Consider the following 23,720-nt stretch of genomic DNA (forward strand, 5'->3'; position numbering starts at 1 on the left):
AATTCAGGAGCTGGGAGAATTAAAAGAGACGAGGCGCGGGGGTGAACGGGGCAGGAACGGGGCGGGCGCGATGCATTTCCAGAGCTACGCTAATCTCCCCGTTTCCCATGCATTGTCCTGGCGACTTGGAGCCATTCTCTTCCCATTTGATTTCTGTTTTTCCCCCCCTTTTCTGCTTCGTGTTGGGCTGGGGCTGCTGGGCAAAAAAGAAATATATATATATGTTTAAAAAAAAAAAAAAAAGGGAAAAAAAGCATATAAAAAAAAAGCAAGCATGGTTCAATGACGACAAACCCCCAAACCTCCTCCCAGCTCCCCCCGTCTCGCCGCACCGCCTAACCCCTGCGTGGAAACAGGCGTTTTAGGGAGCCGGAGCAGGAAGTTGTTGTTGTGTGTCTTGCCCAGGTCATCCTGACAGGGTACGTGTGGCACGGCGGTGGGCGAAGGGGCTCGGTGGGCACCCAGCAGCCATCAGCAGCCGCCCTCCGTGTTGCCCCTTGGCCGCCGAGCGGCGCGAAGGGGGAGCAGGGGCCTGGGTGGTGTTTTTGGGGGGCCCAAGGGACAGGATGGGTGGGGGAGCGGAGGGGAGGGAGCAGGAGGCGGAGGTGGGGGGAGAAAGCGGGAGCCGGGGAGTAAAGTCCTACCTGGGATCGGTGCCAACTTCCTGCAAAGGGTTACAGACCCGCGGCTCGGAGAGCCCACCAGAGGCGAGTGCGCTCTTGTCACGCGTCCAAGGCGAGATGAAGGCAGCGGGAACAGGTACAGCAGATGCCGAGTGGCCTCGTTTGCCCGCCGAGAGCGGCTTCGGCTCCGTTTAAACCTCGCCGACGCGGAGGCTTCGGTGCTGCCGCCGGTGGGGGCCTTCGCCATGGCCGCACGAGGCCGGCGGGTGCCAAGGGTGGGATGGATGCATGGGTTGGCGGTGGCAGCGTGGGGGGGGGTGGGGGGTGCATGGTATCAAAAGGGGGGGCCTCTGCTGCTCGATTGCCTCCTCGCCGGTTGGATTAACATGCGGAAGATGCGCCTGTCACTTTGCTTACTGTCAGCGCTGGCTCGGGGCTGGGTGACGGCTTTGTTCGGTGCAGCCGGGGGAGCGGTGCCAACTCGGACTTGGCAGCAGCAGCCGGGTGGGCAGGGAGAAGGGGGCCGAGGGAGCGGGAAGCAGAGGGACGTGGCCGCAGGCCCATGCCGGAGCGCAGTGGCTCGCTCCCGGCGCGCGCTTCCCTCTCCCTCCCTCTCCCTCCCGCGCTCGCCCGCGCCCAGGCTGGTGCAGGCGAGATGAAGACGTGTTTTGTTTGGGGCTTTTGGCATCTCCCCAGCAGCGCTGCCAACGCCGGCTGCCCCCCTCCTCGTGCCTGCCCCAGCCCGCTGCGGCTCCCCTTGTACAATCGCCAGGACCCAGGTGCCAGGGCAGCAAAGGGATAAGGCCAAACCCACCCCCTGGCACCCAAAGCACCCCCAACAGCCACCCTGGGTGGTGGCTGCTCCAACCGCCCTCCATGGCGGGTGGGTTGTTGTTTGCGTGCAGGGTTTTTTGTCCCTTTCTGATTTCCTCCCCGCCATCGGCTCCCTCTCGCGCTGGGTGTGTGTGCTCCTATTCAAGCACCCGCCGCCTCCTGTCGTGCTAAAACCAGGAAGGAGGGAGCCCAGGGCTCGTTTCTGCCTGGATGTTGGGAGCGGCGATGGAGGCGCGAGGAGGGAGGAGAGGGACGGACGGGCGGGAAAAGGAGGCCGGGGGGGTGGGAGAAAATAATTCACCTCCCCAGGCCTTTTGTTTAACCTGCGTTGATGCAAAGGAAGGTCTTGGGGGGGGGTTCCCTCCCCTTATCCTTGCTTTCCCCTCTGTGTTGGACCCTTCAGGGTGTTATCGAGCCGAACGGGGCAACTTTCCGGAACAAGCAGTGTCGGAGGTTGGTTTGCTGGGAGGTGTCGGGGCTCATCCCGAGGGCGCGCGGCTCCCAGTGCAGGAATTCCTGCCAGCTCGCCTTTGTGCCAGCCTCCGTTGGCCTTGGGTGTCTCGTTCGGATGGAGCCTGGCATCCAGGCACCGCCCATTTCTTGGCGTTGAGCTGCGAGGAGAAGGAAAAGGGGAGAGAGCAGAGCGAGAGAAGGGAAAAAAAAAAAGCTGTCTCACTCAAACTGGCCTTTCTCGGAAAAGGATCCTTCCCCGGTGATTGTCCGGAGAAAGCGGAGCTAAACCCAGCCACCACTCCACAACAAACCCGCTCTCTTCCACGGTGCGTCTCTTTGCTGCCTTGGTACGAACTCGAACCTCACTCTTAATTTTGCCTTTTTAGGGTTTTTTTTTGTCCGTGCGGTTGGGTTTTTCTTTTTTTTTTTTTTTTATTTTTTGCCTTTGATTTGAAATAACGTTTTTTTTGCTCCTCAGTGGCTTTGTTGTTGCTGTAACCTGCCTCCTCCCCCCAAAAAAGCCCCCTTCCCATCGAGGCCCGTGGTGCTAAACCAGCCGACTTTACAATCGGTCTCCTATAGAGAGGGATCTATAGCAGAGAGGCAGGTCCCTACGGGCAGTGCTCGGAGCAGGACCGCAGGGTAGTTTCAGTCCCTGCCCTCACGCCGCCACCCGGGATGCCCCCAGGAGCCACCCGGGGCTGGGTGCGTGTCCTGTGGGTGCTGCTTTCATTCTCCAGCGGCCGAGGGGGGCAGAAAAGATGTCGAATCATGTCGGGTTTGTGATTCAACATGGCAGCCGCCGCTAGCGTGGTGGGAGCACGGAGCAGCCCGGCACACGCGTGCTCCAGCCGTGCCAGCGCAGCGTGGCGGCACGGGAAGGGTGGAAGGAGGGAGGGAAGGATGGGAAGGATGGGAAGGAGGGAGGACGCTGGTGAGGGCAGAGGAGGTGGATAATTTCATTTCATTTTGGGGGGGTGAATTAAACGAGGAGCGGTTGGGGAAGGTGGGAACTCCAGCGGGCTGGGTTTGGCAGCGTTAACTGTTTAGAAGCTGGCTTGTTTTCCGTGCTGGCAAAGCGTGCCCGGGCGGGCAGCACGGATGGGGAGATGCCCAGGAATGGGGTGGGAGGTTCTGCTGGTCCCAGCGGGTGAAGCAGCGCTCTGGAGGCCTTTAGGCTTCGGGAATGGCTTCAGCCGGGTGCTCCCGGGAGGAAGCTGCTTTGGGAAGGCATCGGGATCAACAGGGCTGCTCAGGGCCTGCAGCACCTCCTGCCTCGTGGAGGTTTGCGCCTCTCCTGGGTGAGACTGGAGCTCTCTGGGTCTGCCAGGCTGTAGCCGAGCCCAGGTTTGATCCCACTCTGTGTGAACCTGCCCTCCTTCTGTCCAACTGAATTCAGGCCCATTAGGGACACAACAAAAGCAGGTTGTTTGTAGGGCAGGGTCCTTCTGTCCCACCACCGTGTACTTGGCAGGCGCTCCAGAGCCATGAGAGGTGCCCTTCTTCACTAAATTCTGCCTTCTCTTTCCCCCTCTCAGCTTTCCCCTTCCTTCTCCCAAACCCCCTCTTTTAGTGAGTGACACATGGCCCTGCAATAAAGCCTTTGACCTGGCCACAAGGCACCCGAATGCCCCAGCCCTGCTTTGCCTCACATCTCAGCTGCGCTCCAGAGACATTCCCAAATCACCTTGGCTGCCCCTTGCGGCCCAGAGATGCTGTCCTGGGTGTTGAGCATCCTTCCAGCCCTGCAGTGAGCTGTGTGGCCTCGTGCACCCAGGTTGGGTGGCTGGGATCTGCCTCTGGACCTTGCTGCTCACTGGTGTGTCGTTCAGCACAGCCACAGGAAGGTTTTCCCAATACCCATGGCTGGTTTGGAAGCTGAAACTCCCATGTGGGAGCTGGGGCTGTGTCATTTGTGGGCTCTGAACCCGAATGCATTGGGGGGCCCTCTTCACTGGGGCACGTTTACACACCAGTTTATATCCAGACCCTTTATGCCAGTGAGAAGGCAGCACAAGTGTTTTGCTCATCAATCCAGCTTTCTCCTTGCAGATTATTTGTACAAGCAGGGCTGGGATAAACCCAGACCTTTCCCAGTTTGCTCCCAATCCCTATTGCTTCCCTGCGAAAAGCTGGTGGAGGGTGGATAGAAAAATCCCCCTAAAGCTCAGTGGGCAGCTCCAGAGGAGAGAAAGTCTGAACCTCAAGTAAGACACTTGTGACGTGTCCTAAGCAGAACATCTGGCACCCCTGGAAGAGCCACCCAGCCAAGGGCTGCAGCTGCTTTATTCCACAGAGCTCACAGCAAAACAGGGCTCGTGCTTCCAGAGCATGGCTCAGCAAAAAGGAGGAATTCTTGAAACTGGGAGCTGGATCCTTCCGCTGTTTATTGCCTTTGAATCCCAAGTGTGCTCCCAGGCTGCTCTGCTCCTTCTCCAGGAGGGAGACCAGGAGCCTTCCCCCAAGTCTTGAGCCCCATGCGGCTGCTATAACTGCCCCCAGCAGTCAGCAGAGCCACTCTGGCTTTGCACTGACGTTCCTGGGAGCAGGACCGGGCCTCCAGGGTTGTCGAGGGTGGCTCTGGGAAATCTCCTTTCCTCAGAAGGGCCAGGTCTGGCCAAGCAGGGTTTAGATTGGGATTTCTTATTTCCTTTCCCCATTTTTTTAGGTAACAAGCTGACAAACAGAAACCAGCCTCCAAGCAAAACACGTCCTGGTGAAAGCTGCCTGATTTCAGGTGCAGTAAACACTGTGCTCTGTGTCCACAGGCCAGGCACCAGCTGCCCCCATGCTGCCCCATCCCTGTAATCAGCTTTATCACTCCACTGACCACTTCTGGTGGGCAAAGAGGGTGTAAAAGGCAGGGAGACTGAATTTGGCCTTTGTTGACCTTTCCTCTAGGCATCCTCAGCTTTTCCACTAATTCTTCCAATGGATTTGGGGGCACAGGTTTAACAGGATCCACGTAGAAACACATCCAAAAGAGAGCTGATGCTAGTGGCTTCATGCACTGTGGGGGACAGTATCCAGAGGTACCCAGGTCTGATTCTCCTTCCATACCACCCCACCGCTGGTCCCCAGAAGAATCAATATAGTTTGGTTTCCTTCCTGCTTTTCTTTTCTCTCTTCCATCCCTAATTTCTCTCCACTTTCTTCTGTGGCACTGGTTTGTTAATGTGGAGCTGCTCATAGCTCCTGTTTATCTTTGATGTTACTTGGCTGCTGGGAAAGGTGAGGTCTGGGAGGACAGAGCGAGGTGGCCGGTTTGTTGTTGTAGGGTTGCTCATGGGCACTGAGCTGTGCTGTTTGGCTTTGCAGTTGGAAAGCCCAGGAGATGCACAGGGTTAATGCACGCTGGGGTTGGCATGCTGGGGGAGTCCCGGCCATGGACAGTGTAAGAGAAGTATCCCAGCAAAGGGCATGACCACCATGCTGCATGAAGTGAGGTCTGTGCAGTCCAAGAGGTAGGTGTTGTATTACTGTGGTGATGACACCCAAATATCACCCCGTATGGAACACGCTGTGGCTTTGGGAGGTCCACAGCCAGGCTGCGGGGTGGTGGCTTTGCAAGCACCGCTCCTGCTCATTCCCATCAGTGCTCTTCTGTCCTGTGGCTGCTGCCAGCACATCAGTGTCCCAGTCCTGCTGGGCTTGGGGACTAAGGAACAGCCCAAGGCAGCCCTGGCCTGTGCAGGTTTCTCCTCACCTGCAAGACAATGACAAGTGTTGTGCTTCCTCCTCCTCCTCCTCCCAGCTTGGGGGCTCTGTGGGGCAGCCATGACTTGATTGACTGCTCAGTCAGGATGCTCAGGGTCTGGTTTGAACTGGGATGGCTCGTGCTGATGTTTTAGTGCCAGGCCTGGGGACATGAATCAGCTTCAGCTGGGCAGGGACATTCTGGAGGTAACACCAAGAATTCAAGGAGCAGTTCTCCTCTCCTTCAGTCTTTGCTTGCCCAGTGCTGGGCACTGGCTCTGCCAAGGGGAATGGAGGTCAGAGCGGCAGCTTGGGATGGCTTGGGTGCAGGCAGCAGGATGGGAGGAAGCTGCTTTGCTTGCCCTAAAGGTTAGCAGTGAAGAAGATGCAAGGAGACTGGGTCCCAAAACGCTGAACTTGGAGCAATGGCTTGGGTCATAGCATTTGTCAAGCAGGCTGTAGTCCTCGTGTGGAGCCTCCACCAGAACTCGGGGGGGTCCTGATACCAAGATGATCAATAGCTTGAAGTTCTGAAATCCCCCAAGGCTCCTGTTAGTGGAAGAAGGATTAGGCTAAGACCCTGGGAGCTGAGCAGCCCCACAGGGAAGCTGCCTGGGATCATCCCTCTGCACATCACTGCAGCTGGGATGGATGCAGAAGGACACGGATAAAGGGGTCTAAGAGGGTTTTGCTCCTTTCTCCCAGCTGGCACTGCACAGCAGGCGATGAAACCCAGCCACTCAGCATGTTTCAGTCTCCCCGGAATAAGAACACAGCCAAGGTCTCCACCAGCATCACCTCCCAGTTCAGTCTGGCCAGTGGTCCTGCAGTGTGCTGGGAGATCACCTCTGCTGGTTTAAATCTGCTGAAGCTCCAGCAGCCCTGTGCTGATACACACACACTGCTCTCCACCCCAGAAGCAGCTGCATCTCAGCAGAGGTGTGGAGACACACGCTGTGTCGAAGCCCATTGCAGCCTGTGTTGCACAACCTGTTAGCCCTGAAATCTTCCCTGCTGTTCAGAGAGGCAGTGGCAAGAGAAGAGTCCAGCAATGAGCTCCCAGAGCAGGGAAACTTGAGCCGGTGGAGCCTGGCTGGGCTGGAGCTGACAGCCTGGATAGGGCCCTGGCTTGCGGCAGGATCCGGCCATGCCTCAGCGCTGTGGGAGCTCCCATCTGGATCTCAGCTCTGCAGTCAGGGCCCTCCCCTGCCCAGGGGATTAGCGGAGACGTGGTTCCCAGGGCGGGGGAAGGGGCTAATGAACAGAGACAGGATAACGAAGCAGGTAAGGGCTTCCTGTACTTTAGGGTTCAGGAGGAAATCCTGCAGCTGGTGAATCTGGATACGATTAGTGTCCATTTCTCCCTGTGTAATCAACCCATCTGCTCATCCCTGCGCATCGACAGCGCACGCCCCGTTGCAGGCAGATGCCTCCTGGGCACTGCTTTATCCGTGTCTGCCGTGGTCTCTCCTGGCGTCTGCTCCCTCTCCCTGCGGGGCTCAGGCCAGAGGGAGCCCCAGGAGACCAACAGAGCGGCTGCGACTGCTGCAAGCAGCAGCACCAAGCCCACGAAAAGCCTTCTCTTTAGAGGGAGGGAGAGCGGGCGGGCGGCTTTGAGCACAAGTTCAAAGTGATCTTTGTAACGCGCCGATAAGCTCAGCTCTACTGACGCTCCCTGTTCCTCTGGGCTCTGCTTTACCTCGGGCAGGTAAAGGTGGATTGCATTTGGCTGCCAGGGTTGTGAAGTCGCTATACAGTCCCCGCGTGGTCATGGAAAGGACTGGGATTTCAGCCCTGGTCTGTAGGGACACTGGTTAAAGTCGATAGGTGCTGGTGCAGGGTCCTTAGGGTTCAGTTCCACCTTCTTTTCCTCGGCAGCCTTGTCCAACTATGCAAAATGCACGTGGTAGCTCTGCATTTGCTTGCAAATGCCAGGCCAACATGGGGGCTTGGGCTGAAATGAAGGAGCTGATGTGTGGATTGTGCTCTCTCATAATGCAGTGGCTCAAGCTTGCATGGGTCTTCTGAAAGGTCAAGCTTGGTGACAGAGGGTTATAATTCCCAGTCCTGGTGCCCTATAGACTCCTGTAGACTGTGACAGCCTGCACCTGTATTAGCTCTTACTTGTGTCACGTTTAGTCATTGGAATGTCTTGAGGGATCCATTGTACCAAGTGCTGTCCACACACGGAAGATAAGGATTGTTCCTACCTGGAGCAGTTTCCGTGCTCAGCCCAGCTCTCTCCTGTGTGTGGTGTTAAGTGATCCAGGCACCTGAGCTCCTGCCATTTGCAGAATGCAAAACATCATTGCCAGCCAGAAACAATTTGAGGCATGCAGCACAGATTAAACATTTCATTTGCTTTCAAGGGCTACTTGTTGCTTAACTTCTAAATGCAGCCTGTCTTCAGCCCCTATTATATTGCTCTGGACTGCTCTTTGGATCCTAAATCTTGTGATTTTTTATTTGGTTTGGAATGCACTGATTTACCACTAAGGAATAAATGAAAAGCAAAAGAAAACAGCAGTACTTGTTTGCATAGGCCCTACATTGTTCTGTGTTCTGCTGCTGCTGAAACAGAAGTGATAAATCCTACTCCCTGGACAGAGAGAGGTTTTTGGGTGGTGCCTGTGTGCAAACAAGGCCAGGGAGGATAAACAAGCAGAAAAATCCTGGTTTTAGGAAATGGCAGTTGAGGATGGGCCAAAGCCAACACACCGTTAATTAGCAATGACATGTTGGTACTGTTTCTGCAAGGCATTTCTGCATCCACAAAGAGGGAAGAGAGATGGATCTGTATGATGGTGTCTGTGGTCAAACTTGGCTGCAAGCAGGAATCCGTAGAGGTTCTGTGTTGGAAAAGGCGTTTTGTAAGAGCTCTTCCTGTAGAAAACATGTCCACAGTTCCAGATGGGCTCAGCCAAAAGGGTGGTGGAAGTGTGCCTGTTGGTGTCATCATCACAGCTGCTGCAGGTGGGAGCATTCACTAAGCTTGCTTATTTTAGGGGGCCTGCTTTCAGCAGCAGCTCAGTTCTGAAAATGCAGCTCTGAAAAGGCAGCCTAGAGTACCTCAGAGTAGACAGAGAGAGGGATGCAGAGACTGGAGGTTCTTGTCTCCCTGGTTATGATTTTCAGCTTCTGTAGATTAGGCCTGTGCATTGTGTAACTGTGACACAGAAGAAACAGCGGTGCCAATGCCTTGAGTTTTCTTTTCCAGCTGGGGAGGAACCCAGCTAAGCCCTCAGTTTCTGAGCTCGCAGAACTCACGTGGAAGGAGAATTTAGTTTCACATTTGGAAATCAAACTCAACCTCGGTTCCCTGGGCAATCAAAACTGTCACAATTTCTCTTCCGCCCAGCCCGTGGGGACAGTCTCACTCTTAAAGGGTATCCTTTGGCACCCTGATGAAGTGCAGGATCTAGGTGGATTGCTGGGTTCATGCCTGAGTAAGGCAAACAACCTTCATCAGCTCCAGTGGTTGCATCTTTGTTGGAACCTTTCAGAACCAGGTTACAGCCTCCACTATGGGGTTTGGCTTCACTATTCAGGTGCTTCCATAGACATGTCTTTGGATGAGCTCAGGACTGGCCAAAGTCTAAAACAGTTTGGCTTGCAGGATTTGTTGCAGCTGCAGCTTCAAATCCAGTTTGGGATGGGTCCCAGTGATGTGGAAAGCGAAATGCTTCTCACTTCAGCAGGCAGAGTACTCTCTACTTCCATCCATCTTCTGGAAGAGAGAGGAGAAGCTGCCTTGGGTGTGTGCAGTCCTCCAGAGCAAGGTGGGATACGGGTCAGAGCCAGACTGCTGGGCATTGAGTAGCAATCCTGCCAGAGCCTTAGCTTGGTTTTCTCTTGTTTCCTTGGCCTGGGGCCTCAGAGCTGCGTCTGTGAGAAGAAAGCCAGTTTCATCTTCATCCTTGGTGGAAGAAGCAGGCAGGAAAGAGCTTGGATGGACTCTGGCCATTTGTGCTTCAGATATGTTGTGGCAAGAGTATGAATAATGCATGTAAGTTCAAGTCTTTTCTCTGGCTGAGGGCAAGCTACCCCAGCTGGTAAGAAGTGGAGGCCAAACCTTGTTAAAACCAGTATTAGACTTAGACCTTCATGAGAGCTAGTGCCTAAAGCGATCCCTTTGTTCAAAGCACACTCGGTTAATTAGTGTATTAACTAATTAACCTTCTCAGCATCCCATGTAGGGTTGTCTCCCAAAGGAGGAAACAGAGGCAAAGTGACTCACTGAGATTGGATGCAGGAGCTCAGCAATGCGGCTGTTTAACTCTGTTTTTTTCCCTTCCCAAGTGATTTTGTTGTTGCTGCTGCTGCTGCCTTATGTACATAGCTCCCCTGAGACAGGAATAGAGGAGTCCAAAAGACTCCCAAGAGAGTGCTCAGGCACAGTGAGAATGGTACCACTGAACAAACCTGGAGAAGAATCCACCCAAGTACCCAGAAAAGGCAATTCAGTTCACCCACATGCTCGCACCAGCTAAGGGAAAAAAGCTAAGACTGTTTATCCTCCTTCACAAGGGAAGTTTTTTTCTCACCAGCAAATGAGTAACCCCCCTTTGCTTCTTACATTTTCACCCACTCTAAATTTCATGAACCAGAAGCAAAAGGGTCAGCGTGGGGAGGTCATGTGAGAGGTGACAGTGGGGCTGTGTTTGTATGGGCTTACTGGGATGTGAACAGATAGGAAGAGTAAGACCTGAAGAGACTCCAGCAAACAGCCAGAGGGGAAGCTCTGATGTCCACCACCTCAAACACATGATGATGAGCAGCTGATTTCCACAGCTTTACAATGTGGTAGGCAAAACCAGAGCTAAAGCACAAGGATAGAGCTCTTCGGTTTGCAAGACTCATGACAGCATCACAGGCCCTTTCTTGTGAGTCCTGATCATGACCAGGAATGGGAGTCTTGTTCTCCTCCTGCAGCTCTGATCTGAAGTCAGACAGCGTGCTTTGCTCTACCTGCTATGCAATAGCAACCCTTGGCAGGAAGTGTATGTGCATAGAAGAATGAGAAGCAACTCCTGCATTCAATGATTTGTCTCCGAGGAAGACAAATGTGTCTCTGGGGCTTAAGTGTGGACCCATGTACCTTACCAGTCCTCTGCTGGTGGCTTTCAGATGAGTTTTGCCCTTCACAATACTGGAGGCTTGAACATAAGTTGGGAGTGTGCCTTGAATGAGACCTCTGGTGAGGCCACAGCAGCAGCACCTGAAAGCAGAAAGCAGCAATTCCAAGCAGCCTGCCCTGGAGAAAGGACTCCTTTCATGACCACATTTTAAGCTACCCCCAGTTTACCAAGCCCAGAATGGAGGCTACAGAAATATGCCCCTGCTCAGCACCTCCTCCCTTGTCCTTTGTAGAGCTCCAGCGTTTTGATCATATTCACACCTCCCTCTCCCAGCACAAACCATCTCAGCTCTCTCAGGAACCTTGGTGCACAAAACCTGTGCATTCACAATCTCCTTCCCCTTCTTTATGTGGTCAGGTATCTTCTCCTCCATGCTACTAAGCCTGCAAAGCACACACGCCCTCTTGTTTATTCTTATTCCCATCTTTCGTGCCATGCACACCTCCATTTGACTAAGATATACTGAACAAGAAGCTTGTGCTGAGGGGCCTTCTGCAGTTTTGGGTGTGCTGATATTATCTTCAGCCCCATGTATGTCCCTAACCCCTGCTGCTGCATCTCAGGACCCACCAGGAAGGAACAGCCTGGCAGATCTAGGGACCCTGTTAGTGGGGAAGGCAAAACACCCTGTCTTACAAATGCCTCTTGTCCTGCCTTGTTCATAGCGAGTTTTCACTTAGAATAAGGATAAAAATAAAGTTCCTCAGTTTGTCAGGGCTTTTCTAGAAGAGAATATTCAGAGCAGAACTTGTTTCTTATTCCTAGTTTCAAGCTAACATGCCGCATGTGGCCATTGCTTGATCTATTGCTACAGCCATCTCTAGAGCCCTTTGGACTTCATTCTGCAAAGCTGCCTTGCTGTTTTTCCTGGAAGAGTATTGCACAAGAAAATGCAATATCCTTTCAGTGCAAAGTTTTCAAGTGAGCCTTGCCTTCCCAAATCCTATTAAAACAAACCAGATTTGGAGCTTTCAAATAACTCCCAAATTCCCACACTACAAGGTTAGTATGAAGTGCACAGACCTACCTCCAAGATCACATGGATCCCCACCAAGCCCCTGTGAGAAATTAGGACGGGCATTGATAGAGTTTACTACGGGTGATGCGTGATTTCAGGGCCATTTGAAGACTAATCCATCACAGCCCATTGCTGAGCAATAAATCCATAACGTTTCTCACCTGGAGATCTTAGGTTACTTTGCTGAAAGTTGGTGAGGAATAATGGTTATTAAAACCAGCTTCAGATTTTAGGTTTCCTCACAGGGTAATTCAAGCTGTTGGCATCACGTTTCTGCTCTGAATTACTCTGCAGAGAAACTGCCCTCACATCTAACGAGATAAAGCTTAGCAGGTCCAACCTCCAGTGCTTAAATTTATCCCACATGAATATGCCACAAAGTGCCTTGTCCAATTAACAACCTTCCTCATAGGATTTTCCTGCAAGATCTGTAACAGCTTCAAAACTATGCGAGGTTTGGGCATTTCCAGTTCCCTGCATCCTTAGGGGATAGGGCTTGAGGCTGGGAGCTCTCACCCATCCTAAATCCTGGGAATAGTCCTGATTTACATCGCTTGTCTCTTCTACAGAAGCAGAAGGCCCAGGATGTGTTTGATTTGTGTGCTCCTAAGGGTCTTCCTATGCTGGCTGCTCTCACACAAGGTCACAGGGTGCTTGCCTTGCTCTATAAAACCGGTTTTGGTCAGGACTTGAAGGGACTTCACCTGAAAGCGGAGGGTAGGGCTCATCTGTGCAGCTTGTTGGCTTCTTGAGGAAGGCTGCTAGCTCGGAGCTGAGCCCTGTGCTCTGGGGAGAAGAGGGGTGAGTGATGCTTCCCTGGTCCCCAGGCCGTGGGCTGCAGGGGTCATTGCGGTGTTGGTTTGTGGAAGGGCAGAAAGATGAAAGCCATGGAGCTCAGGAGGCGCTGAGCAGGCTGGAGCCCCGTCCTCCATCGCTGCACAGCCTCACACTGCCTGGAGCGCTTGGGAGTGCAGAGACATCGCTGCAGGGCAGCCCAGAGCCTGCACAGGCCTCGGCCATGCGGCTCCGCTGCTGACACAGCCTTGTCCGGATGGGAGCAAGTGAGGAAACCTCGATCACTCCTCCCTCCTCACCGCAGGTGCCGGAGGGATCCGCATTGCCGAGGCCATGCTGCTGCCAAGCCGCTGTCCCCAAGGCCTCCTCGCCTGCTCCGGGTTCCTCTCCCCCTCCCCGCGGGTGTTATTTACACCGTTTCCTGCCCGGGGAAGTTCAGGAGTTTGATGTTCCCGGTTGGTTTCCGCTCTCCTGCCTGGCTCCCATCGGGAGCTCTCACAGAGCCCCAGCCCTGCTGTGTGGGCGCCCGTCAGTGCCAGCGGGCAGCAGGGAGGTGCCAGCCAGGCCTGCCCAAGGAGCCGTACCCCGGTCAGGCCGCACAGCTCGAGCTCAGCCGGCCTGGGAGAGCCGGCGAACCCGGCCCCACGTCCATCCCTCCGCATGGCCGGCGGGAGGAAGGCAGGACGCGCCCGGGCATCGCCGCCGAGCTTTTGGGTTCCTGCCGAATCGACGCCCTCCCCTCTCCCTCCCTTCTCCCCCCCTCGTCCTTCCCACGCGCTCCCGCCTGGCCTGCGCCTCCCCTCCCTTCCCTTCTCCCTCCCATCCCGCAGCAAACAAAATGGCTGCTGCATGGCCATTTTGTTTTCCGTCTGGAAAGGGGGAAGCCAGGACGCTGGGACTTGGCTCTTTTTTGGAGCCCAACTCTCCCGTCTCTACGTGGCACCGGCTGTAGTGAGAGAGGGGAAAAAAAAAAGCGAGAGAGAGAGAAAAAAAGGACCTTTTGGAACGAGACCAAAGTCAGAGGCAGAGAGTGGGTAGTTTTGGCGTATGTTGAGCACTGAAAATGCCTGGAATTGCCAAACTGAGCTTTTGTACTAGCAGCGTAACGGCTACCCGGTGCCTGCAGCGTCGCAGGGCTGCACGGTATAGCCGGACGGAAAGGTTTGTTCGCTATATTCAATAAAACAGCCCTCCTTTCTTCTGTGTTTATAAAGTACCAGAGAGCACTGTTGTCTCATTTGCTTTTGGACGGGCGGATGGCTTTACACATCGGCTTGGTATGATTAGAGCTGGTCAGTGCCGGACGGTAGCGTTTTAACCTGTTGTGTGTCCTCTTGCTGTTGGTGACTCTGATACCCGACCTTCCCACCGACCTGGATTTAACTGATGTGATCCGGAGGATCGGCTTGGTTTTCTGTAGCCATTTCTCTTTTGTTTATTGCCTTCTTGCCTTGAAAGTTTTCCTCTCAGGAATACAAAATCTTAATTTAAATGTTAAAAGAAAGAGCTGTTCCTGGCTTTTTTTTTTTTTCTTTTTTTTTTAAGCCCTCGCTTTTCTCACGGGGATGGAGCTGAACTGTGTTCACAAGCTGTTTACTGCACCAGCCTGTGTATCCTGCACACGTTAAGGTGTGATACACGACAGAGACGCCATCAACAGTAACATGCCTCGAAAAGTTTAAGGGAACTTGGTGCTGTTACCATAGAATTTTGAGCAGAAACGTGGCAAAAATACCACCGAAAGTGCCAAAATAAAAGTGATTTGGTGTTTGGTTTTTTTCAAGTGAATCTGCGTTTCCTGCCATAGCCTGGATGTCTTGGAGGTAGTGGCCACGTCTCTTCGTCCGCAGCCATTCGGATCTCAGTCCAGTGGCACGGGTGGGATCGGGCTCTGCTCAGGCATCGCTGTTGGAGCCATCGCCCTGCCTTCCCCTGGGGGGCTGCCCAGCCATCGGGAGAGGAGCGGACGCTCGCAGAGAGGAGCTGGGAGCAGCAAGAGGTGAAATCGCTGTTCTCGCATAGAAAGGTATTTGCTTCCGTGGCTGCTTTACCTTGACAATGTGGAGGACTGCATGGGCGGCGGTGGTCCCGGAGCCAGGGCTGCATGTGTGGGCGCTGGGCGGGCGGTCCGCATGGCAAATCCAAGGGTTTGGGTCCAAAGCTGCGGCAGGGGTGGACGTTAACTGCACCTTTTGTGGGCAACTTCGGAGCTGAGCATCGAGCAGGAAACAGGATTCATGGAGGAGCTTTATAGAGGGTTATAGGAAAGGATCTTCTTTCTTTGGGTTTTTAATGTACAGAATTGAGGATGGAGCAGGTACAGTTAAAGCAGGAAGATATTTTTTTTCTCTTACATCTCTTGATTTTTAGTATTTTTGGATATTTTTCAGTATTTTAGAAAGATCGCACTATGAAATAGCAGTAGCACCCGTTTTATGGCAAAAATTCTCGGAATTTTTTTCCCTCGGGAGTATAAATTCTCTGCTAATTTACAAGGAAAATACATGAACATTTAGAAAAACAAATGCTACCTTTGTGGCCACCTTCGTAATGGATTTATGACGGGTTAATAAAGGATAAGCCACATAACAAGCAGGTTACCGACACCTGTATTATACATGATAATACCAGATTCGCTAATGACGATCCAGATGTTTATAAATACCTGACAGGACTCAAGACAACCCCAAACAGATGAGTGGCTATTTATTAAGATACTTGCTAATTGCTTTATAGTAAATGCTTAAATGCTATGACAACGTTGATACGGAATACTACCTACGTCATGAAAAGAGCACGGAGGGAAAGCATTGCTGAGGCTATTGCAGGAATGTACTTCAAACGTTTTGACCTCTCTTTCCCTTTCCCTATGGATAACTCTTTTGCATCGTGATATTTCCATATCGGCCCCAGGATGCGGGGTCTGGAAGGACCGGTCCGCCCGGCCTGTGAGGAGTTAGAAGCGGTTTGTCCCCGTGGCCAGGCTGGCAGATGTCATTTGGTGCCTTTCCAGCGGCGCGGGTGTGCTCAGGATGGGGTTTTGGGGCTGTTTGCTGTGTTTTCGGTGAGCGGGTTTCTCGCAGCCGCGCGGCTCTGAGCACTGCTCTGTGCAGCCGCACACCGCGGCGGCACTGGGAAGCTGTTGGAAACCTTCCCCGCGCCTGTTTGGTTTCACTTATTTTGGGGTTCGTTTCGTTTGGGGTGGGGTTTTTTGGCTGTTTTGCTTTGAATTTACCCACTCCGGTGGAGCGGTGAGTGGAGGCCAGGGAGTCACCACCGGCCTCCCCACAGGCTGAGCTGAGGAAACAAAATGGCCGACAGGCAGCCATTTTGTGCCCATGCAGGCTTCGCCTTGGCCGGGCTGGTTCTGCCCCAGTCCTCCCATGCTCCATGAGGCTGGAAAAACTCTCGGCGGCTCAGGGCCCTGGTTTCCTGCTGGGAAGCCCTGCCTGTCCCCAGCATGTTTTCGCACCGATGCGCGGGGCCGTGGCTATACAAAGGCTGAAAGCAGTGTCTGCTTGTTAAGGGAGCGACTGCTGTTTTATGGTTGCCTCCTCCCCCTCCTCCTCCATTTCATTCAGTGCTTCTTAATAAACCAGATCAGCTCCTCCAAGCTCCGGAGCCTTTTCAGCTCCTCTCCAAGGCAGCCCTGTTCTAAAGGCAGAGACTTGCCCGTGCTCGAGCATCTCTGGTGTGGAGATGCTTTGAACCGTGGGGGACACCACTTGGGTCAATGGGCTGTCATCCTGAGCCCCCCTGCTGACTGAAGGACAGTCAGATCACCTTTTCCTCCCCAAAATGGGTCTGAAACCTCATTGGAAATGACTTTTCTGCCAGCCCGGAGCATCTTGCTGTGAAGAAGCATACTCATCCTTGACCTGCCAATGTGCCTCACCGCTCTAAGAGGCTCTGTGCATTAGGACTGTGCTGCGGCACATTGAGCACAGGGACCTCCCTCAAGTTCCTTGCAGACTTCAGTTCTTTTTCACAAAAATCACATTTGGTGAAGTTTGACGGATTCGTGTGAATCTGCAAGGGGCAAAGGGCAGTGCCACTGCCTTAGGGTCTACCCAGAAAATGGTGGATTTAAAACACATCCTTGTTCTCAGCAGTCAAGTATCCAAAGATCTTCAAAACCTGGGCTTAAATAACTTAGAAGGCAGTGAGAAGCTTTGGGGTGTAGGCTTCCGCCTCCTACAGCCCCTCTTGGCTGTTCTACCCAGCGGTTTCCATCGCTGCATCACATTCAGGCACTTGTAAATCCAGTGCTTCAGCAGAGATAGGCTAGAAGGGAAGGCTTTGTGTCTGGCAAGCAGGGCAGAGCTGGAATGCAGCTCTCCTTGGTGATTGCCATGGGATTTGTGCAGGGAATCTCTGTAGAGAAGGAGTTTGCACAAATCTGATGGTTGCACGGATATATGACTAATTCATAATGCGCCTCATTGAGCTGTTATCCAGAATGTGTGCGAGAACGGCTCTCCCAGGATCTGTGATTCTCCTGCAGATATTGAAACAGAACATCGTCTTTAACGTCTCCATCAAAGACAGTTGGGGGACATGGACATCAACCTGGCCTCACATGGTTAAGGCTGCCCCAGGCAAACCATTGCCCTGGCATTATGACCAGAGACTGGAGCAGGGCTTCCCAAGGCTGGATCCAGCGTCAGCTTTCCCATGGACTTTCTTTATGATCTTAGATAGATTTGCTCACCTCTCTGCTTCTCTTTCTTTCCCTATCCTGTGTCTTGATGGTGTCGACCTCAAACCATCAGGAGAGGGGCTTGCTGTCACTGCAATTGGTACAGCACGTAGCACGAACAAGAGTGACAGCGAAGCTAAGGCTAGGATGGTTGTAGGGATCCTTACCAGGTGTAGTATACCTAAATCCTCCTGTGTGACTCCTTTGTTCACAGATCCTGGCAAGATCAGGATTGCAAAGTCAGCAGCCGGGTATTCCCCAAACCTAGACTCATTAAGACAATTATTATAATTAAACCTCCTGTTTTCAGGATTACTGATCGAAGTCAGAAGGGATTTCCTTTTTTTGCCTCTCCATGTATAATTAGGTCTATGGAAACTAGGAGTTATTTAATGTAATTTCCCACCCTCAGTTTGAGGTTGGCCCAAACACCTCTTCTCTGCAATGGTAGCAAGAGTGACCTTTCAAATGCCTGGCCTATATATCTTCTATGTTTAAAATAATATAAGCCACCAGACTGGCAATCAGGAAAAATTGTTCCTCCAGGTCAGGTGCCACAAGTCTCTTTGGAGATGATGATTTCCTGCATCACCCAATGTGATCCAGACCATCCACATCCCCAGTCCTCTGCCATGGCAGCGATCATGGGCTCTCTTGCCACCATGGTCCCTTCTGGCTCAGGCCTGTGACACTAGCTTAATTCTTGGAAAGCTGAAACACTTCAGTCTAAACTCATTCTTGTGTCCCTGGTGAGGCAGAGGGGTCTGTGGCACACTGGATGGACCTTTAGGCTGTCTAATCTTGATGTTGTACGTGCTACCGAGGGATGTACAGCCTCTGTGCATCATTTTTTATGCCAGTAAAATAGCAAGAGTAATACTTCCCATCAGAAGGCTGTTTGGGATGCAAGGTACTTGGCACTGTGGATGGGCTGGGTACTTAAATGCTGTAGGAATCAGTCCTGCAACATTGATTTTTTGATGCTGTTTATACCCTGTCACACTGGGAGAGGCCTGGACCAGATGGCCTGGCACAGTAGGCCACCCTTGTGAAGGCTGGGTTTGTCAAAGGAAATTAAGAGAATTACCTGGACCGTGTTGAACACCAGTGAGAAGGACTTCAGAGAGCCCTGCAAAGGAACAGGGGCGCTTCCCAAACCTCGCTGCACAGATACCCTCCTACCCCAGCCATCCGGAACTGTCACCTCGAGGATCTCAGCTACCACAGCTCACCAGACCTTGGGGAATGTCACTTATTCAGCCTGTTGCCTGTTGGCTGGGGAAGCACAAAGCATCAGGCAGCCTCGGTCTCCTTGGGGACTTGTGCCTTAGCACCTGCCTGTCCCACCACAGCACTCAGCAGATGCTCAGAGAGCCTGGGGCCACCTCCTGCTGAGCTCCTGGGGAAGTCCTCCTTTGGGGCTCCATTGTGCTGCACACACAGCCCGCGTGATGTGCTGCATGTGGCTCCCTTTTCATTATGGCTTGCTTTCATCTCCAAGGGAATGATTTCTCATGGCAAAGAAGCTTTTTAAACTACCAGCTTAGTACCTTGCTTCTGTATTTGGGTGTACAGAGAATGAGAAAGTCTCAGAAGGTGAGCCAAGGGCTTGGGGGTTAGCCAGTCTGTCTCAGATCCATGCTAATACTGCCTGGCTGTGCTATAGCATTAAAGGGACACCAAGCCTGCATGTTGCACTCATTTGTTTAGGAAATGAGATCTGCCTTGATGTGCTCGATACCATTACATCTGCAGCCTAAAAGCTTCCTTGTAGTCAGTTATTTCTAATCCGCCCAATTCCCTGGAGTGCATAGCAGCTAAATGGATGGATTCTCTTATCTGGGCTGGCAGGTTTGTTCTAGATACAGTGTGTGTTCAAGAGGTGAGGTCAGCCTGGCTGTATGTTACTTGGCATCACTGCTGTTCCAGGAGAGCTCTGCTATCTGCAGGTATGGCCCTGGGTTCAAAGGGGAGGGCTGCCGCTTCCGTAAGCCCTTGGGTGCATAAAGTTTGTGATTGCCCAGGATAAAGGATAGCCCAAGCGGACTGAAGGAGGTTTCAAAGAAGGAAAGGGAGCTCCAGGACAGGCTGGGTATGAGACTCCTTTCCCTAACATCATGAAGTCTGATGGATTTTCACGTTTCTCTCCACAGGAGCTGCGGAGTAGCCAAGACCTGAATAAGGATCATCTCACTGCCTGAGAGTGCCGTGGTCCCAAGCTGTCCTTGAGGCTGAGGTAGTAGATTGAATAGTTGTGGAGTCCGGTCCTCCCTTTGAGCTAACTATACAATCTACTGTCTTTCCTAAGGAGACAGTCAGGTCTTCAGGTCTCATCATCTACACCAAGCATGGAGGCAGGTGGTGCAAGTAATGCAAAGCCAGTGATACGGTGTGCATCAGCCAAGACCTCTGTACTGCTCTGTGGAGGTGAGGTAGTAGGTTGTATAGTTTGGTGGGAGGGATTTTATCCCATTTCAGGTGATAACTATACAGTCTATTGCCTTCCTTAAAGAGCAGCAAAACCACCCGAGGACTGGCTCAGCCACATTGCTCCTGAGGCATCACTTCTCTCTGTTGAGGGTCCCAAAACACAGCACAGCATTGTTGAACAGCCCAGTGGCTCTTCTCTTACAGCATCCAGGATTGCGTTCTCCATGCTTCAGCCATGAGTACGGAGCCACCCTCCTGCACAAAATCAATCTGTTTCACGGGTACAAGAGAAACAACGACTTGAGCTGGTGCATCAGCTTCTGGTGTTCAGTACTGCTCTTTTTTTGCAGAGATGGGTTCAAGCTGTAAATGGTTTAAATGTGCTGCTCTTTTCTGGTCTATCCTCAAGTGTGAGGGGGAGTGGATGCTTTGGTACAAAGAGGATAGATCTGAGCACCCAGTTCTGAAGCCTGGGTTAAAAACTAGATCCAAGAGCATGCTTATCCTGTAGACTCAAAGCCTTGGGAGCCGATCCAATTTGGCTGGTTGGTCCCACTCAGGAAGCGCATTCTGGTTTGGACAAGTTCCCATCTTTCCCATGGTATAGAGTTAGAGGGTGGTTGTTTCTGGTTTGATAATCCATATCAACCTAACTCACTAATACACAAACCCTGGCGAGGAGATTAGGGCTCCTGTGTACTTACATAGGATAAGCCACTGATTCAGACTAACACCCTGTCCTAGAGGGGAGAGAGGTAAGGAAGAGATATAAGCCAAAGGGAGCAAGTCCTAATCCTTTGGGTTCTCCTAGGCAGGTAGTACTGTTGTATGCCAACAGACATGAGCAGACAGCCTGCTCCAGAGCTCTGGCACTTGACTGGGGGCAGGGAATTGTTATTTCTTCTCTTTCTTAGGAGCAGATGGGACTATCCCTCTGCTATATGCAAGAGCAAGTAGGATGGAGCTGTAACACGATCAGGGCTGCATCAGTTCTTCAAGACTGAAGGCCATCTCGGGCCATTATCACTGCCATCTCACTGCCATGGAGACGGGTGAGATCCGAGACATCGGGGAGCGAGGGCAAGCAGAGGCCACCTTCTCAGATGAAGTGGGAGAAAGAGACCTGCAAAAAGAAACTGGAGCCCTCCAATTCGACCCTGAGCAAACACACAGGGGGACCCAGACCTGACTGCTGGGGCCATGGGGCTCCCCGAAACGAAGCAGCTTGGTTAAGGCTCCTCTGCTTCCTGGGATAGGGTGTAGCTGTGGCGAGGCTGGGATGGGACTTGCTCAGGCTGGGCAGCAGCTGGTGGGTGGGGATGCCGCAGTGTCTAGTGGTGAAGGAATGCAGCCCTCACTCCATAAATCTGGCTCTTCAACAGTCCTGGCGACGTGCTGTGCAAAACTACAGCTTGGTCCTCTCAGATGCATTATTATCCTCTAGCTGCTTGCTAAGGGGCAGGGCTCCTGCCCACAAATTGCTTGGAAGGGACCAAAATAGCACCAGAAGCATGGGAACAGAGCATATCCACTTCATGTTTAACAAGAGGGAATGTGTTTAAACTCAAACCAGGGAAGTTCAGGTTGGATCTAAGGCAGAAGCTCTTCCCTGTGAGGGTGCTGAGGCGCTGGCACAGGGTGCCCAGAGAAGCTGTGGCTGCCCCATCCCTGGTAGTGCTCAAGGCCAGGTTGGACACAGGGGCTTGGAGCAAGCTGCTCCAGTGGAAGGGGTCCCTGCCTGTGGCAGGGGGTTGGAATTGCATGAGTTTTAATATCCCTTCCAACCCAAAACATGCTATGATTCTATAAGAACCAATCCTGTGTGTCCCAGGTGAAATCAGTTCAGTCCCCTCCATTGCACTGATGCTCATGCAGGGAATCTCGAGTGGTGAAGCTGCGCGAGCTGGAAGCCATGAATAAAATATTACTGGAGAGATTCTCTTCTGCAAATGAACTTGGTTTGACTTCTTTAAAACAGCATCTTTCGGCTGCCTTGAAGGGAGCTTGATTGGTGAACTGGGACATCCTGACTGTGTCACTGACTAGATTCTGTTTGACCAAGATCCTGAGCATGAAAGGGAAGCCACAGCTGGGACACGATAAGGATGTGGAACGGATTGAGTTGGTCAAGCAGCTAAGACCATTCATTTTTGGCTGTCAGTAGGTGCTTTCCTGGGCCAAGCCAAATCCTGTTGCGAAGCCCTAATCTTCTTCCTCATCCCCAGTCAGCTCAATGGGTGCAGGCTGGGCTTCTCTCTGCCTTAGGTAGTCCTTGCTGTAAGCATGCTCATAAGAGATACCACCAACAGGAGAACATGGGAACTTCAGGCTCCACCAACCCATCATCTTGTCTCCACTAAGGCACAGCTGGAGCTCAGAAACCAGCCAAGGCAATATTTACTGTCTCTAATGCTTCCTGGTGTACGGGAAAGGGCAGCCTCTGCCCAGGAGGAGGCTCAGGAGGCTTGTAACTGTGGATATATAGGACAGCCAGACTCACTGGCCAGGATCCCACAGCGCAGCTTGGTGGGGCAGCAATGCCATCACTAGCCACAATGGCAAGCAGGGCTATGTGCCTTCTTCTAGCAAAAAGAGGGGTTTTCAACCCAAACACTCCAAGGGAATTTGGCAGCCAGCATCACAGCCCCAGCTGAAACCCCTCAGGATGGGGTATGTGCTTCCCCAACCTTCCAAGTCACCATATTCAGGGGAAGCATCAGCATCCAAAGTCAAGCAACCTCTCTCGTTCAAGCAGCACCAGGCATATCCCTCTCCCTGCTGGGAAACAGGGCCCAGGGATGGGGAGAACCAAGCAGGTGGGGTTGATGCAGGAGCCAGGCCTTATGAACACCATAAATCCCCTGCTGTTAACCCAAATGGCCACAGCTGATGGTTAACACCCTCTCTTCCTCCCATCATATGTGGCCATGGGGCTGCCAGAATCTGGCAGCATCTTTGCTATGGTATTGGCTCCTTCCCTGAGGAGTTTTCTATCTGGTCACCCCAATACCAGAACATCCTTCATGCCAACTCCAGAAAATGGAGTGTCCCTTGCATGTTTTGTGTCCTCCCCTGTGCACCACACCACACCATACCCTGCCCTCGCCATGCAGTCATCTTCCGTCCTTCCCTAACCCCGCTTAATTTAGCACCCCAAAAGCCTGTGCACCCCAAAGCTCCCCAAATGCCTGTGCTGGCAGGGCTCAGCGCCACTGGGGTGTGCAGGGGGAAGAGGAAAGGAGAATTTCCTTTCTGGGGCTGAATTTTCTGTTACAAGGAACTCTATAAATAGGTCCTTGCCCAGGCGCGTGCCTCCAGAAATGGGAACCTCATGGAAACCAAACGGTAAGAGTTTTCACAAAGCTCACGAGCCCCACAATCATGGTGCAACGTTGGAATCCTGGCATTCTGCTGATGGGGCTGTGCTGATGCAGCTGCTCCCAGCCCCATGATGGCTCTCAGCAGGGTGGGGGATCCAGCACTGGCAAAAGATCAGGGGTTGACCAAATGCCCGGACTTTGCTGGGAGGAGAAATGCTTTTCTGCTCCTTTTGTCGTTTATAGGGAGTTTGTGCTATGCTCTCCTTCACCAGCTGTGGTCCTGTAGCGCTCCATCCCTGCCTGAACCCTCACCCCTCACATCAGGCAAACACCAGCTGCCTTGGCTCTATTCCTCTCATCCATCCTTAACCCAAGGCTGGATCTTTACCCTGGAAAGCAGCTCAACAGCAGGAGCCCAGCCTGCATCGAGAGCAGCCCCACTATCTTTCTCATCTGATTCTTAACTACATCTGATGCTCGGGATTCAGGGAAGCACCGAAGGGTTCTGCGGCTCGAGTTCGAGCTGCCCAGTTCTCAGCGGTGTCCCTCCCACTGCCATCTGCTGGTCCCCATTCCGCAGGGCTGGCACCGAGCGTGACCCGAAGAAACCCCGGAGGCAGCTGGTTTCCTGCGGGGAAGCTGGTGCTGCTGGGCTCCTGCTGCAGGGCTTCATGGAGAAGGGAAATGAGGAGCTGCAGGGCAGCCTGGCCAGGG

At 52.7% G+C, this 23,720-nt stretch overlaps 1 long non-coding RNA gene across 1 annotated transcript; it reads left to right on the plus strand.

The window, feature by feature from the left end:
- Positions 1 to 13,336: 13,336 nt before the first annotated feature.
- On the plus strand, positions 13,337 to 21,661 carry LOC133210253 (uncharacterized). The gene is made up of 4 exons (XR_009724897.1): positions 13,337 to 13,718; positions 14,342 to 14,583; positions 19,410 to 19,683; positions 19,769 to 21,661. It is a non-coding gene; the product is annotated as an uncharacterized LOC133210253 (long non-coding RNA).
- Positions 21,662 to 23,720: the final 2,059 nt, after the last annotated feature.

This window comes from Neopsephotus bourkii, unplaced genomic scaffold (assembly GCF_033783945.1).
Source record: "Neopsephotus bourkii isolate Nb327-2 ecotype Australia unplaced genomic scaffold, CSIRO-AGI_Nbou_v1 NB_414, whole genome shotgun sequence".
Classification (NCBI taxonomy): domain Eukaryota; kingdom Metazoa; phylum Chordata; class Aves; order Psittaciformes; family Psittacidae; genus Neopsephotus; species Neopsephotus bourkii.